At 40.5% G+C, this 12,230-nt stretch overlaps 1 long non-coding RNA gene across 1 annotated transcript in view; it reads left to right on the top strand.

Moving 5' to 3' along the window:
- Window positions 1-9,030, top strand: part of LOC142874971 (uncharacterized) — a 47,421-nt gene extending 38,391 nt beyond the window's left edge. Inside the window, exon 3 of the long non-coding RNA XR_012922556.1 lies at window positions 8,789-9,030. This is a non-coding gene — a long non-coding RNA (uncharacterized LOC142874971). The remainder of the gene's footprint in view (window positions 1-8,788) is intronic.
- The last annotated feature ends 3,200 nt before the right edge of the window (window positions 9,031-12,230 follow it).

Here is a 12,230-nt window from a genome sequence, read left to right as displayed (position 1 = left end):
GAGGTGACCTCTGACCAATGATAAACAGGAATTAGAGGGTGCTGGAAGAAAGCTCATCTGCCAGCATCCTCTGTGCAGTGGTTTCTCACGGCTGTTCAGAAGGGAGGTTATGTGATTGAACAACTGTCTGAGTTTTCTAGAAAGATGTAGCCAGTCCAGTAATGTAGCACTTTGCTAAGCCTACCCTCCCTCTCTTCCTCGTGTTCCTTTTCCCTCCACAGCTGCTACCCTGGGATTGCACTTCCCCTAAAGCTTTGGCCTCTAATCTTTGCCTCAGACTCTGATCTCTAGGGAATCCAGGCAAAAGTAATTTCCTAAAAGTAAACAAATGTTAAATAAATGCTAACAGTGACATATATAAAATACTATTGGGGAGAGTTGCTAAAAAGTACGATTCTTTATTTATATTTTGATGATTATCTCATGTTTCATTGTTGAAAGCCCAAGCCTTTAATAGTTATTAACTAAGTTTTTAAATGAATCCCTATGTGTTCACATGTCATGATGTGACAATATATTATGATTGTCTGTTAATATGTTTTCATTTTAAAAGAGATCTCATTAAACCAAGCGAATGAATAGTATATGGACTTCATATTGTGCAGAGGGGAAGACATATGGTGACACTCAAATCGCATCTCATGGATGGTGTTCCAGTTCATCCCAATATGACAATCTTATGGGTCAGACTTGCACACTAGTCATGACTTTATGTTGTAGCACCTGTCATTGTCAACATGGAGAAGCAAACAACTATACATTTTCTTTCATGGAGGTAGTGGGTGCTTTCTTTATAAAAGATATGCAATTATTCTATATGACTATGGAATGCAGACAAACAAAAAACCACGTTATCCAGAAGCTCTGTAGTCTAATTGTCCAGATCTCATTGTAAGGGCACATTAAAATTAATAGACTATGAAAAAATAATAGATACCTTGCGTTATGATTAATATATTAGGAAAGTTTAAAAAGTGTATTTCCAAACTCAGGGACAACATGCATGTCTTCTTATCTTTAAATGAGTTTGGCAACTACAGAATGGGTAAATTAGCTTCCTTTATTATAAGAGAAGAACTCTCTCAAATTAACTTTGGAGACTAAATCCCAAACTGCAAATAATTGAAAATAAAGGTTAAAAATGAATACGCTGATACAGCAGTCTCCCAGAACAGAATGCATCACCACTATACAATTATAGCTGGGTTTACCAAGTGGAAGATTAAAAGAGAAACTGCCAATTACAACATTCTGGTCACAAAGATTTTAAACAGAAACTTGTGGTAAAAATTAGGACAATGGCAAAATAGCATATTTACCCCAAGTCATTTGAGAGTCTTTATAATAATCAGAAGATGGGCATTTTTTTTTTTCTATCAAGATTTTACCTTTTCTTTCCTTGGTTGGAAATGGAATCGTTTTGATGGAAAATTAGCAGTCACAGAGCAATGTTCAATTTCACTAAATTATGGCACAATTCTGGCTCTCTGTGTTATGAGGAGCCTTTAATACCATTGCTTCAGGACAATCAGAGATTTTTCCAGTTCTTGGTACTTGAATTGCAAAGGAGAATATTAATAAGATAAAATCCTAGGACGGAGAAATCTTTCAACTCTGAAACTCTATGCCTGGAAGAATCATAAGATAGCATTTTCTCATAAAGTTCCTTTGCTTAAGAAGATCCACAATCCTGATTATTATTCAAACCTAATTTCAGCTCAGAAAACTTAAGTAAAGGGCAATCTTCAAGTTCTGAGGATTATAAAAGATGACAGGACGTATGTACTTTTGATAAAAAATGCACCAGGGGCAACAGCTGCCCACCAAAAGACGGCTCAGAGAGGCTGTCAGTCAGAAAAGCAGGGAGACAAGTCAGAACGAATTACTGCGCCAGACTCCTGGGCAATGAAACCATTACTCCTGAAATGCTGGGCACTTAGGGAATGCTGCTGCACCATGAAAATGACATTATGATATTCTCGGTTTGTTATTTATCTTTAGTTTTCATTTAACATTTATGTACTTCAAGGGGTAACCAAATTATACATTGTCCTTGTGAGGACTTGAAACATAGTGTAAGATTCATTTCATTCCTTCAACAAATATTTATTGAGTGCCTGCTGTTTACCAGGCACTATGCTAGATTCTGGGGCTGTAAAAATGATTGGGTCTTGATCCGTGTTCTTTAGTAGTTTAGTAGGTCCAGTGGGATATTAAAGTTGGAGGTATAATTAGCTAGATAAGGACTCTTGGCCCCCAAGAGGGTTAGGGAACTGCTAAAAGTGACTTACTGGAGACAAGGTTGAGATGACTCATGGCCTCTGATTTATTTCCAGAATTATTTAGAATTCCTCATTCATTCATTCATGTACTCACTCAGTACATATGCATTGAGTACCAGCTCTGGGCCTCCCCTCTTGGGGGTTACACTTTACCAGGGAAGCTGAAAATCAGAATGGTGAAAAAGATACCAATTCCTTAAGCCCTAACTCAGATATATAAATAATGTTGCTTAATAAGTAAATTGAAATAAGTAAGTTTTAACAAGTAAATTTAAACAGTATTTCAAGCATCCTCCTACTGATGGCAGGTCATTTAACATGATCAATTCCACGTGAATCCTGTTCATACCAGTTTTTTCACTCTTTTCTTCTTCCCCAGGGTTGGTATTAAGTTGTCCCTAGAATTTATGGATTATTGAGGAGGCCCATCTGGTCCTAGGTCATCACCCGCCAATGCTGGCAGTATCTGCTGAGATGTCTGAGTTTCCCATCCCTGAGCCTCAGCAGTGATTCCCACTGGCATCTGCTGGTCCCCACCTGGGTCTATGCTGCCTGGGTTCCTGCCATGGTGTCCCTTGTCGGTGGTTCCAGCCCCTCAGTGTCCATTCCTCAGACACTCTCTCTTCTGTGCAGGAAGAACAAACAAACAAAAAAAAGGTATTTTTTTTTAATCTCTCTTTACAATGGAAAACTCAGTCTTGTATCTTGCCTTTTCCCAAGTTTGTTTTTCCAGTTATAAATATTACAGCTGTAAGTTCTTCAAGCTTTTGTCTTTTGATAATCAAATGCGAGGATTTTTAGACTCCAATTCCTTTAAGCCACTGTCATAGCGATGATTCTGGAAAAAACTGCTTTGAAACTGAAAACATAGTTGACCCATTTTTCTTTTAACAATCTAACCCAAGGGCAGTGATATGGGGTAGGGTGATGTGTTAGTTATTGCTCAAAGTGATAATATTAATTTATCACGCCTCATAGTTTCTGTGGGTCAGGCCTTCAGACAAGGCACGGTGAAGACAAGTTATCTCTGCTCCACCATGTCTGGGGCCTCAGCTGGAAATCATCAAAGATGAGGGACCGGGATCATCTTAAAGCTTGCAAATGTGGTGTCTAGAGGTTGCTGTTGGCTGGGGGCCTGGCTGGAGCAGTCAGCTGGAAGATTCTCTCATGGCCACTCCACCGATGTGCTGTGGGCTTTCTTACCACATGGTGCCCGAGTTCCAAGGGCAAGATTCTCTAGGGAGAGAGAGAGAGAGAGGGAGCGAGAGAGAGAGAAGCCAGGTTGAAACCATATTCCCTTTTATGACAAACTCCACAAATCACACAGGATCCTTTCATCAGCTGAGGCAGTTACCAATGTCCACCAGTGTGTTTAAGGAGAGCAAATGTTGACCCCACCTCTCAATGTGGAGGCTTGTCTATGTCCAACTGTGTCCATGTGAAGTGGGATATGTATGGGTGTGGCTGTCTTTGGAAAGTATAGTCTGCCACCCGGAGATTAGCAATAAATATGGGGAATGAAAAACCCTGGGTAACACTTCACAATGTTGTTTTGTCACATGAGTAAGTGCAACTGATAATTACCATCTGCATGTGCAGGTGTGGCCCAAAAGAAGTAAAGTGTGCACTGATGGAGAATCAAGCATCCTCTCTCTCTCCCCCCCCCCCCTTTTAATCTCTCTGCTTGAGGTGAGAGGCATGTTCCAGTCATTTGTGCTCCACTAAAGGAGCAGTAGGTCTGCCTTGGCACATTTACAAAATACCTGAGATTTTTCTCCCCAGCCAATCCTTTGGTTTGTTGCTTGTAATGGTTAATTTTATGCCTTAACTTGACTGAGCTGAGGGATGCCCAGATAGCTAGTAAAACATATTTCTGGGTGTGTCTGTGAGGGTGTCTCTGGAAGAGATTAGCATTGAATCAGTAGACTGAGTAAAGGAAATGGCTCTCCCCAGTGTGGGCAGGTGTCATCCAATCAATCGATTGAGGACCTAAATAGACAAGAAGGGCAGAGGAAGGGCAAATTCTCATGCTCTTCTTGAGCTGGGACATTCACCTTCTCTTGCCCCTGGACATTGGCACTCTTGGTTCTCAGGCCTTTGGACTTGGAGTAAATTACACCACCAGCCTTCCTGGTTCTCCAGTGGGCAGATGGCAGATAGTGGGACTTCCCGGCCTCCACAATCGTGTGAGCTAATTTCTTTCATTAATCTCTTCCTCATGCATAAGTCTATATACATTCTATTGACTCTGTTTCTCTAGGAAACCCTGACTAATCCATTGACCTTTCTCTACTTTCCCCAAGGCCTGAGTGAGTCTGTTCATGCTGGGTTTCCCCCAGCCTATCACCAATTCCTGCTCATTTTCCCTTTTTTCCTTTCCCACGCCAAAGTTTAACAGTCTAGCCTTTTGATGGTGAATTAATTGGAGTTACCATGTCCCTAACTAAATAATATAATAGCTTTTTTTTTTTTTGCTTTTGCTCATGCATTTTAATAGCTGCCTAATTGAAATATCTAAGAGGAATACCGAATAGTGAGAAACTTAGGCTTTTAAAGCTGGGCTGCGGGATTTATTTTGGGATGAGACCAGAAAGGGTAGCAGCAGCCCAGTAGCTCCTAATGGTGTCGAGCAGATACCCATCTGTGTGGCCTGGGCCAGGGCTGACCTGATTTCTGGAGGCCTAATTAACAGGGTGAGAAGAATTGCCTTTTTTTGCACTCGGATGAAGGGGCTGATCTAGCAGAACTGTGGAGCCCAGTTATTCTCCTCTTTTTTTTATTGTATTTTCTTCCAAATGAAATAAATTTTCTATTTTATTATGGTTATAAATTAATGCCTGCCTGCTCTTAAAAATTTAAACAATTCTTGAATGTATAGAGAAAAAAGAAAACTCATCTGAAATCTTATAGTTAATTGTTGTAACATTTTGGCAAACATCCTTCTACATGTTTCTACATGCATGTATACCTATAGCTATACCCAGAAATCATTTTGTATAAATAACTGTCCGTACACTATATTACAGTTCCTTATCTTATTTTTTAATTCAATAATAGGGGTTTTTTTCTCTGTCAATAGATACATATAGATCTACATCATCATTTTTTATTGACTGTACAATGTTCTCCTGTGGGCCATGCCACAATTTATTTAATTAATCTCTATTGAACAACAATTATGCTGATTGCAATTTTTTGATATTATAATCAATGCTATGATGAACTTTCTTGTACATCCATTTTTTATATACTTGTCTGAAGACCTCCTTGAGATAAATTCCCATAAGGGGGAATTAATAAAATTCTTTCTTTTCAAAAGGACAATGGGAAGCTATGGGGGAAAGAAATCTGGATGAGCAGCCCTAGTTCCAGAGAATGCATGCGACAAAAATGAATAGCAGTCTATGCCTGTGTCAGAAAACTCATCTAGATAGCTTGAGATGCAAAGATTAAAAAAATCTTCAAAAAAATCTAGCCTAGTGGAGAAGATAGACCCTTGAACAAATAATTACTACAGTGAGATCAAATTCCCAATAAAGGTATGAATGAAGTATCATGAGAAGGATAAAAGAAAGCAATTAAACCTGGGCAAGAGAGATGGGGAGAGAATTAATAGAGAAAGCAACAACTGAGCAGGTCAGTAAAGAGCTGAGTATATGATTTTCTTGGGCTGCCGTAACAAAGTACTCCAGACCGGGTGGCTAAAACAACAAACATTTATTTTCTCACAGTTCTGGAGTCTGGAAGTCTGAGATCCAGGTGTCAGCAGGGCTGGTTCCTTCTGAGGGCCCTGAGGGAAGCATCTTTTCCAGGCTTTTCTCCTTGGCTTGTAGATGTCCGTTGTCTTCCTGTGTCTCCCTCTGTACTCATTGGTGTCCAAATTTCTTCTTCTTACAAGGTTACCAGTCACATCAGATTAGGGCCCACCCTAATGACCTCTCTTTCACTTATCTCTGTGCAGACCCTGTCTCTACATATAATCACTTTCTGAGGTACTGGGGGTTAGGACTTCACCAAATAAAATTTGGGGGTGTGGACACAGTTTAGCTCACAGGAGTAAGGGAATGCAGAAATGTTTGTGCAAAGACACGGAGCTGGGAAAGGATACTGTTTGGTTGGGGAGGATCAAAGCAGCTTTGTGATCTGAGTGGAAAAGTTCTGGGGCTGGGAATGGGGAAGGGGATCGTGTTGGAAGCCGTGTTTGTGCTGGGAGGCAGGAGCTGGGAAACATCCCTAAGGAAGGTGAGCTTTATTCTGCAGAGGGTGGGAAATCCTGGATAATTTTAAGTGAAAGAGTAGCATGATCAGACCTGTCTTTCATTTATATGGATGTTGCTATCAAAATACCAAGTGGTGGTGAGGATGTGGAACACTTGGAATAATCATGAACAGCCAATAGGAATATAAAATGGAACGACCATACTGAAAAATAATTAGATCCTTAGCCACATACCTACCACATGATCAAGTATTCCTCTCCTAGCTATTTGTTCAAGAGAATGAAAGCACCTATATAATGATTTGTACATGAATGTTAATAGCAGCTTTACTCATAATCGCCAGAAACTAGAAACAATCCAAATGTCCATCGACAGGTCAATAGGTAAATAAATTGAGGTATATCCATTCAATAAAACACCTCTTATCAATAAGATGGAAAGAATTATTGATAATCACGACATAGATAAATGTCAAAATATTTACACTGAGTGAAAGACTCTAAGCCCAAAAAGGAAGAGAGTATAGTGGATATACGGTACATAAATGATTCCATTTATATAAGATTTTAGAAGATACAAACTAATCTGGGGCAGGTGCAGGAAGAGAGATACTACAAAGGGGCATGAGGAAACTTTCAGGGGTGATATAAATTCCTCATCTTGATTGGAGTCATATTTTCATGGGTGTGTGCGTATGTCAAAACTCTTCAAATTGTATTAAGTACAGTTTATTGTATGTCAATTATACCTCGATAAAAAAACAAAGCAAACAAAAGGAAGAATAATCCCAAAATAAACAAGAAAAGAGGAATGTGGGGGTGCCTGCAAATAAAGGAATGGATTAAAAAAATAGAGCATAGACTTGAGGAAGAGATACCAGTTAGGAGGCTACTCAGAAGACCAGTAAGGGATTATGAGAGTCTGAACGAGGCTGGGTAGGTGGTGCCCACTTGACTTTGCCTTACTTCTGTTCTGAAACTAAAGATTTCAGGAAATGAACTCCTACAGGCTGAAGAAAGACACTTTGTCCCCATGTGATGGTGGAGGACACCTGCCTTCCTTCCACTCACTCCCTCTGTCTGCTAGGAATCATTTCAGGCATTCTTAGCAGTGGTGGTGCATAAGATAGACAAATACCAGCTGTGCTCATGAGGCTGCATTCTAATGGGAGACAAAAAAATAATATGTCAGGTAGCTCTAAGCGCTACGAAGAAAAAGCAGGGTAAGGGGCCAAGTGATGTATGGACATTGGGTGTGGAAAGTACTTTAGAGAGGCGTTTAGAAAAGGCCACTCTAGAGATGTGACGTTAGATCTGCATGAAGTGGCAAAGGGAAGTTAGTTGAGATCAGGGACAAGCACCCTCAGCTGAGAGACTGGCAGTGGCTTCTCAAGAAGGCTGGAGTGGCTGGAATGAGTAGGAAGAGCGACAGCAGGGACTTACAGATAGGTTCCTGATTTGCCACCAACATGTGCCCAGACGAGCTCCCTGGTAGTTTATACTGGGTGTTTCCTCTTACAACAGAGTAATTCAAACATTGTTTGAAATACTATTCGGTTGGCTGCAGCTTACTCTCTTTCTGATGCCATCTCTTTTCTCTTTCTTTCTTTTTTTTTTTTTTTTGTAAAGTTGAGGCTGATCGTGGCATTTGTTGTAACGGGATTTAATCTACATCTCATTAGGTTCTAAGTTGTGAAAAATTTTACCAAGGTGTCTTTATTTACCATCCATCTTAATGACCAGTGGTGAGTTGAATCCCAAATTAAAATAAATCTGAGTATGACCAAGAAATGGATACACCCAAGTGGTTGACAAATTAATATGTCCCTAAATTGATATGTCCCCAAATTGATATGTCCCTATAAATTCTGACTTTACAAATGTATTTTTAAGAGGAAGCAACAAGCAAACATTCTTGGCCAGCTATGATCAGCTGAGCATTTCCACATGTCTTAATTAATTCTCTTAACGACCCTGTTTCAACACCATTGTGTAGCTATAGAAACCAAGGTTCGGAAGCCTTAAATTACTTGTCCAAGGTCACACAGCTAGTTAAATGCTAAGGTTAGGATTTCAAGTCACGTCTGCTGCCTCCTGGCTTGGAGCTCCTGTCCCTGCACTGTGTCAGTCTTTAGTGTGATGCTGAAATATCCATAATGCCAGGCTGTCACTGACTGAATAGAGAGACAGACAGTCCTCTAAAGAAAGCAAACCACTTCCCTGAGAAAAAGCCCCAAGGCTTTATTTTCTTGATTGTCAGACCTACCTATCTGTCTGAATGTTGCAGAGGAGCTAGTGCCCAGCTTCAACTACTCCCTCCTTCCGACAAGAATTCTCCAAAGGGACCGGTGGCAGAAGGAGGCTGGGGGAAGTGGCTGGGTCAGCCAGGCGTGATTGAACACTGTTCCAGTATCCAAGACCTGATAAAAATCTGGGGCCTCTGGGCACTCGATTTTTAAAGTAATCCTGTCAGTTCCCTAATAATAGTAATAAATTAACCAAACAGCGGATTCAGTGGTATTTTATGTCCTAAGGGTATTGCTTTCACACTTCAACTTGATAGCATGATTTATCAAGAGATAAATTACAGCTGGGAATGAATGGATTTACTGATGTCAGGGAGACGACAAGTATATTCTGAAGATGTTACCAGTGATGGGCATGTACCTGACAAGCATGCTTGAAAATCCCCAAACAAAAAGCTTCTCTTCAACGGCTGAATAACTTCACTTTGGAGGTAGGTCATTACAAGGACAGAAGGATTTGGGGGGTCTAATTATCCCTCCCCTTCTTCAAATCAATGTGACTGAAAAATATTAATTATATTGCTCTTGGCGGGGGTTGGGGGGAGGTTGTGCAGTCACCTCCAACCTTTTCTGAAACCAATCAGGAGGATAACTAAATAAAGGAACGCGGGGTTATGCTCCTGTGAATGAATCTATAACTGCCACCTCCCCCCACTGCACCCTGGATATAAGGGCAGGTGGAATTATTTCCGAGAAGTGGCTCAGGGGAGTCATCAGAAAGCAGAACTGAGAAGGAGAGCCCAGGTTGCGGGCAGAGATGACTTGGGCTGTAAGGTTTGGAAGAGAACTCCCTGGAGATGTGTGAAGATGGCTTTCTTCATATGGAAGCAGACATGAAACTGTGAGCTGAGGGTGGGTTTTGCCCTGCAAATCCATAGGTGCTTGTGAGTCTCTCTAAAGAAAAGGCATACTAGCAGAATTCTTGGAGAGAAATGGTCTTAGGTAGATAGCAAGGGACCTCTAATTCTCCTAGGGACAAAAGCAGGTGTCTCGCCATGGTGCTGCCTCTAGCAATTGCCCTACCTGACAAGGGCAGGTGTGTTGGTGCTGCCCCACCTTAATCCTGCCCTGAAAATCTGCCACCTGTGAGGGAAGGAGGAGCCCCTGCTTATCTGCTAAAGAATGCAGGGAATTCCCCAGCCTTCAGGGCTCAGCAGCCCAGGTACAATAGGATCTGCAAAGTGACCTAGACTAACCTAATGCTAATTATCTTGCCATTAATTGTCCATCAGAGTGGTTCAGTGGTTGTATCTGAAACACAAGGAGGGCCCAATTCTGACACTGTAAAACAGGACCTGAGACCATAACCAGAGCCCTTTTGTTACAAGCAGGGGCGTGGGGTGGGGGGTGGGTGTTGTCATCTATGGTGAAGGTTTCTTGCTCTTGCTCTGTAAACCTGTCTTGTCCTTCCTCAATAAACTTTGTTTTGTGCTTGCCTTGCTTTCAGTGTGTCTGGACATTCTTTGGCCAAGAGCACACTAAGAACCGAGAACAGAGGGCTATGACCCGACAATCTAATGAAAGTACTTTAAAAGTCTTTTTGAGCCTTTTATGACAATAAGAAGAACAAGTTTATTTTTTGTGGGCAGGAGCATACAGTGGTGAGGATAGTTGGAGTAGCGTTGGGTACATGCTATTAGCCCTTAACAGTATCTTGAAGAAAAATAACTCTACACTTGGAGCATGTACCTCATGAAAGAGGCAAGTTAAGGGTATCTTGAGCTTGGGAACATTTAAAATATGTTTTTAAAACAAACTCTAAACTCTGGGCAGTGTAAAACTAACAAGCCAACAAATCAAATTTTGCCCAAGAAATGAAAGCAAAAATGTAAGTCATTAGAAAAAGTAGATGTAGAAATAAGATTTAACTTCAGAAGAAACCAAGCAGATAAGCTCATTAATGAATAGTCCACTCAAGAAACAAATAGGATTTAAAATGCTTCCAGCTTTTGGATGGTTTAAAGCCAGCCATAACTAAACAACTATGCACACAGATTAAAAGAAAATGGTGCATTGCAGTTTCTTGTTAAGTCTCTTTAAGTTTACCAATAGCCTGAAGCATCTGTTAAAATCCCAGGGAGGTGCTACAAAGAACTATTTTAAACCTTGAAATTCAGGGCACCTGAAGAAGTAAAGGTGCATGTCATTTTCCCTCTTGCAGATAAACAGCTTTGCCATGTATAAATTGTGAAAAGTGTTATAAACATATACCATTTTCCCACCATATAATCTATGTGAATTTCTCTAGGCTTGGGTTTTTTTAAATTGCAAAAATATTTAAGTTCCATCATATTTTTTTTTCTGGCCAAATTGTAGGCAAATTTTTATAGGAAAAAATAATGATCAAGCCTGAGGCAGAACTCCTGGGCCTTGGGGAGGCATCTTGTTTTCAGGATAAATCTTAAAAATAGAACTTCACCATCTTGGACATCTGACCTCCAGAAAAATCCTCCCAAAAGAAAAAAAATCACCCTAAGGGCTAGAGAAATCATCTTTAACATGCATTCTTCATACTCTCTTAGAGAAAATATGCCCACAGCTAATGTGGCAGAGGAGAAATGAACAGAGGCTCAAATTTTTTCACCTGGGAGTCAGAGTTTGGGTGTGGTGGTGAATTTGGACAGGCATCAAAAGCAACTGTTGGCCTTGATGCTCTTGGGGTTACCTACACTTTTAGTGGGCAACCAGTGGGTGCTAATATTGGGGACCAGGGCCACCCAAGCCAACTGGATTTAAATTAAAGTAGACAGAAAACCCAGATTTGGCAACCTGCCAGCCTGCTATATTAGCCCTTTTCTCAACTTTACATTAAATCAAAAGTAGGAAGGTCAGGCATGGGGTGAATTCTTCTACTTCTTCTATTATTCCTCTTCCTTTGAGGCTCGATTTAGCCCAAGATGGGCAAGAAAAAGTGAAACTGCTGATATTATTTATATGTCCTCCACGCAGAAACATACTGCCTCAGCCTTTCGTCTTTTCTGGACCAGTTGGCACAACCATTGTTTTGTTTTGTTTTGTTTGATTTGATTTAGAACAGTGGTTATCAGTTTTTTCTGCCTTTGGTTTGTTGAAGTAAAATTTTCTGTGAGTCACAAATTTTACCTGCTTCATATAACCACTTAAATATAATACATTTAAAAAATTATACTGCAGGAAGAAATGGGAAAAAATGGCATCATTTTTTTTAGATTTTTTTTTTTTTATTTCATAGTATTATGGGGCTGCAAATGCTTTGGTTACATGAATTGCCTTTGCACTGGCCGACAAGCGTGCCCATACCCCAGACAGTGCACCACATCCGTAGTTAGATGTGGATTTACCCATCCCTTCCTCCCCCCTCCCACCTACCTGGTACCCTATGTATGTTATTTCCCATAGGTACACATTAGTGTTGATCAATTAGTACCAGTTTAATGGTGAGTA

This window comes from Microcebus murinus, chromosome 13 (genome assembly GCF_040939455.1).
Source record: "Microcebus murinus isolate Inina chromosome 13, M.murinus_Inina_mat1.0, whole genome shotgun sequence".
Classification (NCBI taxonomy): Eukaryota; Metazoa; Chordata; class Mammalia; order Primates; family Cheirogaleidae; genus Microcebus; species Microcebus murinus.
Note: the sequence above shows the minus strand (reverse complement) of the source record. Positions and strands in the feature narration are given on the sequence as shown.